This window comes from Silene latifolia, chromosome X (genome assembly GCF_048544455.1).
Source record: "Silene latifolia isolate original U9 population chromosome X, ASM4854445v1, whole genome shotgun sequence".
NCBI lineage: Eukaryota > Viridiplantae > Streptophyta > Magnoliopsida > Caryophyllales > Caryophyllaceae > Silene > Silene latifolia.
This window is the reverse complement of record NC_133537.1, coordinates 22,377,214-22,383,169: the sequence shown is the minus strand read 5'-3', so window position 1 is coordinate 22,383,169 and position 5,956 is coordinate 22,377,214. Positions and strand designations below refer to the sequence as shown.

Sequence of the window (5,956 nt, the reverse complement as noted above, 5' to 3'; positions counted from 1 at the left end):
ACCTCCAAAATACCATCATCAATGAGGTAGTACTGCCGCGCAGGAGCCTCCTCCTCATCATCGGAGTCCGATGCCACTACCGCCGCCGTCAAGGGCTCAGTCACGGGAAGGTGCTCGGGGTCAGATATCCTCATCCATCTCATACCCCATACTCTCCAAGTCAACCCACCACCCTCCAAAGTTCTCAACCATTTCTGGTCGAGGAAGTACTCTCGGTCCAAGGTAGGCACAAACGGGGTCATAGGTGTAAAGGCCGAGGAGGCCTTAAAGGTGGCCAAGATCTCCGCTAACCGTGTGGCAAAGGCACCACAACTCAAGTATCGGGTCCTAGAGGTGGCCATCAAAGCTAGACTAGAATAGACTATAGCGGGGCACTATAAGAAACTCTCGGGGCTCGAGTGGGGTTAAGATAAGCAACTAGCAACATCACCTCATGTGAGTTCAACTTACTCACATCCTTCCGGTCATAGAGCAGGCAAGTCAAGGCACGAAGAAAGATTTTCAAAGTGAGATGTTAAACGTCATTTATTTACATGTTACTCGAGGTGGGGGCGTTCTTGCCGGTAAAACAAGGCATGTAACTACTAGCTCTAGACTTAGTTGAGTTATCCCTAAGGGCTCCCTTCTCCGGTCGGGCAAGACCAAGATGGGTAGCAAACATGTCCATGGTCAAGAGGAAACCAGTGTTCATGAGACGAAACTATACGGTCTTAGTTGTCGCATCATAGGTGAAAGAGCTCATGAACTCCAAGGTCAAGAAGGAGTAGGAATGCTTCCTAAGGCGGCACAAACTAGTCAAACCCAAGGTCTTAAAGATATGCCTCACATCCGTCCCAACCTTAAGGTCCTCTAAGATGGTGGTGTTGATATAACGGGTTGGTTTCATACGGCGTTTCTGTAACTCGACAAAGGCATCTCTTTACTTAAAGTCAGCAAAGATAATGGTAGGTACTCAGGCACGGGTGGAACAGTGGGTCCCTGGCCCCCCTCACCAACCTCGGGCTCAGAAGCCCTTCCCCGCTTACTCTGACGGGTGCCAACTGCAGGTCTCGGCATCTGTTTCAAAATACATTTAAGCACACAAACGGACACTTACTTGAAGAAAATAAACTTTTCATCCATACTTATGGAGGAAGAAATAACTATGTAAACACACTTCCACCCAAATAATCAATATTTTAAACATGCTACTTCCACAATTCATAACAGACGATCTTTATAGCTTTCAAAATATGAAAATTGTAACATCAATTAACAAATTAAGGTATTAATCCTTTCAAAACAGTCTCACAAGAAGGTATTCATCATAAAAGTGTGGGGCGAATTTCAGTTTGGAGCACTTTTTAAGATGGAGTTTTAAGACAATTTTGGGCAAACTAGTCAAAATCAACACCAAACATGATACCCAGGCCACAACATACATTACTCAATTTTTCCCTTTATATACTCAAAAGACAAACAAAAATTCAATTTGCAACCCAAACCCTAGAAATTTCGGTCTACATATACTCCCATATTGATTCGATTTTTCTACTTCTAGCATCAATAATCAACAATCTAGAGCAATTATACCATATTACAACAATTATAAACAGAAATACATGAGTATAAATCGAATTTTTCAGAAAATCTTACACTTTTAGATGATTCTAATTTATTAAAAACAAAGATAAAGATGAGCATTCTTACCTTGAGTGATTAGCAACTGAATAGAACAAATTAGCAAGAAGATGTAATACCCCCGCACACCAGGATGCCTTACCAAGGACCATACCAAGTATGAAGGTGTCACCATCTCGGTTTCCCGAGGTAGTAGATCAAATAGACAATGATAGAACACTGTTAATACATTAATGAGGCTTATACAACGTAACTTATTACAAGCACTAATACAAAAGATAAATACTACTATAACTCATGATACAGCACTTCTAGACTGGTAGCGTGATAACTCAATCCCTCCCATCCTAGCAGCCGCAGGGCAACAACCAACTGTACCTGTTAAGCCAACTGCTCACCATCCCCGAATGGATCATCACAGTTTTGAAAACATAACACGGGGTCAATTACTGAGCAATCAAAATAAGACAAGTACGATAAATAACCAGCTGATCATCCACCAACCCCGGTCTCCCGATCTCACACAGTAACCGACTACACACCGAAGTGTGTAGCCCTGCCAAATTACCCATCGCAACAGGTAATCCTCGCCGCCAGTGGGTGACCGCAGCCCATCCCCACCTAGTCCAGCTCATCAACGAGCGACTAACAATCCCTATCCCTTAATGTGCACATCCCCTCCCATGGCGGGTTCCACGGAGGGCGAACTAGGGTGTGAAGCCACTCCCGCAAGTGACTCCACCACAATCACAACACACACAGCATCACAGCTGTCATAAAATCTCCACACCAACACCGTCACACCAACGCCCACACTCCGATGATCAGTAGATAACAATAATTACAAACAAGCACAGTGTTAAATCAATTAACAGTAACTGAGTAGGGAAACCCTACCTCGTCGCAAATCGTGAAAGACATCCATACATAGCCAAGCAAGACTCCAAAATGCATCCTACAACGATAGCCATCCCCTATTATACAGTTATCCTCAAATCTATCAAAGAAGACACAAGGCAGAGACTTACCTAATAACACGCATCGACGACGTTGTAGACACCAACCACGCACGCAACCTTCCTAAGTGAATCTTGCCTTCCCCTTGGTGGAGGTGTAGGCTATATACATGAGAGTATAAGGAGATAAGGTGATAAGAGAGAAAGGTAGGCTAGGGTTAGAGAAAGAGGAACTGTCGAGGAAATGAGGAAAATGAAATGAATCTCGCGAACTTGCGTTTTATATTAACACCTCGACAGCAGCCATACTCGGTCGAGTACTGGAGTACTCGGCCGAGTAGGCTCTACTCGGTCGAGTATAGGCGATACTCGGTCGAGTAGCCTCTGCTAGGTCGAGTAAACAAATCTTATAAGGCTCATGTTACAAGCCTGGTGATGTGACCATAATTAGAGCATATTTAGTCCCCGAATTGGCCATGTTCCCATGCTTTTTAGTGCATATTTGGGTCATTTATTATCTTTAGTTCTTTGTTTTGCATATTCTTTGAGGTTTTGTGCCCTTGGTAGGAAAGGAGTGCAAACCTTGCATTTTCATGGCAAAATAAGGCTAAATTGATTGAATTCAATGACCAAGCATCAAGGAGAGACAAGATGAGAAGGCCTTTGTACATACTATAGTACATGGGCAATAATGAGAAAAGATCCTTGCATCCCCGGGGAAATCCTCAAGGATTCTATGAAGAAAAAGGAAGAAAAGAAGAAGGAATGAAACTGTTTAACAATCCGTGCGGATTGCCCTGAAGACGCCCGTCCACCACCACAATCCGAGCGTCTTCCTCCACAAGACGCCCGGGCAAAAGCTCCACAAGACGCCCGTCTTCACCCTCTAGACGCCCGTCCAGAAGCTCCCAAATCCGCCCGTCCCGTGCCAAAAACGCCTGGATTCCCAGACAGTACTTTCGTCTTCTACAAGCTTCAAGGAAGGATGCTCATCGTTTTCTAAGACCGGCGAAAAAGAGACCGGAGTCTCCCTAGAGACCGGCGATTCCTCAAGGACTTAATCGTCATTTAAGCCCTTAGTAAACCCTAATTTATGTACCTAATCCCCACTATAAATACCCCATTAGTCTAATTAGAAGAGCATGTTCTTCTTAGCAATCTTTAGTGTAGTTAATATCAATCAAATCTCTCTTTAATCTTGTAATCAACATTTAATCAAGTTTTAATACAAGTTTTATTTCCTTAATCTCTCTCTTGTTCATCCTTTATTTTGGGTAATTGAAGATTATTTGGGTTATTATTGGGAGATTGACAACCTTCCAATCAAGCATCAAGTACTTCTTTTATTCTTTGCTTTATTATTGGAATCATTAGTAGGTATAATTCTCTTAATCCCTTTTTAATTATTGTTAATCACTTTCATTTATTCATCATGTTTTACTTTGTTGATATGATTGACAACCTTGCTAGCATGTTCAACATGATAATGAGTGAGTAGTTTCTTTAGCTAGGGTTAATGGGTAATTAGGGGAAACCAACATGGGGAATGATCCATGCTTAAATTAATATGCTTTCATAGTTTATTTGCTTGATTGTTGTGATCTCAACTTATGCACATGTTATGTTTGATGAAATGTGAGCCTATGAATCCTTGCATTTTTTACCCATCACCTACCTTTTCAATGAGACTTGTAAGACATAAACCAACTCGAGTCTCATTAGACCACGCATATAGTTGAGTAGGGAAGATTAAGTCGACTTGTAGGTGTTGTACAATCTAATCGATTCGGCTCCGAGACCCAAACTTTCCTAGGATTGTAAGATATAAACCAACTCGATCCATCACAACAATAATTGCTTGCTTATAATTTGAGAACATGTTTGTATGATCAATTCCCATGAATCCCCTATGACCCCATCACACCCTAGTGCCTTTTATGAATTGTTTACATCCCCTTTAATTCATCTTGCTTGTTTACTTTCATTGCTTTTTAGTTTAGTGATCTTCTACTTCAAACCCCAATTGTGACACCCTTAGACACCACTAGTTGCAATAGAAATCTCATCTCAATTCCCGTCCCTTGGGATCCGACCTTTACTTGCCTCTTTACTAATTGTAGAGTTGTTGGTGAAGTTATAAATTGTGTTTTGGTCTAGGTGCTCCTAACGACAAGTACTGAAAACTAAACCCCACGAGGGATCACGACCAAAAATGGCGCCGTTGTCGGGGACGGTGTTAACTTGATTTAGATTTTCTTAAATTTTTATTATTTGTTTCTTTCTTTGCCTTGGGGAAGTAAAACTCCTCAAGGTTTGTTCTAATTATTTTCGAGTTGTTTGATATTTTGCATGTCTAGAAGGTCACAAGGTAACTTGTTACCCTTTGATCACGAAATTGAAAGGACTTTGACAACCAATAGAAGACTTGCTAGGAGAACTTTGAGAGGTATTGGTGAGGTTGTAGATATTCAACCAAATACTATTGAGTTCATCAACCCTTTTGCAAGAGAAGGTGAGGAGAACCCAACACAAAATCCAACACAAAATCAGCCCATAATGCCTAAGTTTTCATCACATTCCGTACCCACCAAGGAGAACCTACCCAATGGTACTCCCACACCACAACACTTAACCGGAAATTTTAATGCCAAATCCGCATTTATCCAATTAGTCGAAAGAAGCCAATTTGGGGGGATGCCTAGTGAAGACCCTCATTCTCATATGGAAACTTTTTGTGACTAATGTGATGCGATTTCTCAAACCGGTGTAACTCAAGACCAAATTCGATGGGTCTTATTTCCTTTTTCTCTAATTGTCACCGCGAAACAATGGTTGAAAGGCCTTGATAAGGCTACTCTCGGAATTGATTCTTGGAAGAAGTTGGCTCTAGCTTTATACAAAAAGTTCTATCCACCGGAAAAGACTAACATTCTAAGAGCTCAAATTACGGGCTTTAAGCAAAGAGATGAAGAATCCTTGTATGAAGCTTGGGAGCGATTCAAGGGAATTTGCCGCTCATGTCCTCATAATGGACTTAGCGAGTGGTTCTTGGTACAACAATTTTGGAACGGTCTTTATGAAGATTCAAGGAACATTCTCAACATGGGATCAAATGGAATGTTCACCGAAGTTGATGACAATCAAACTTGGAACAAAATTGAGGAAATGACGGTCCATAACTCACAATATAGTAGACCTCGCAAGGCTACTAGAGGAGGAAAGCATGAAGTGGACTCCATTACTCAATTAGGTGCTCAACTTAGTGCTCACATTGATACCATCAATTTGAAGTTTGAAAAAGCTATGGCTAGACTTGAAGAAGCCTCAAAGTCACCAAAGCATCATGTTAATGCCATGACGGCATCTTCATCAATCCCAAG

General features: G+C 41.6%; 1 non-coding gene across 1 annotated transcript; it reads right to left on the bottom strand.

The window, feature by feature from the left end:
- Positions 1 to 5,504: 5,504 nt before the first annotated feature.
- On the bottom strand, positions 5,505 to 5,611 carry LOC141624957 (small nucleolar RNA R71). Its single transcript, XR_012534760.1, has one exon. It is a non-coding gene; the product is annotated as a small nucleolar RNA R71 (small nucleolar RNA).
- Between the last annotated feature and the right edge of the window lie 345 nt (positions 5,612 to 5,956).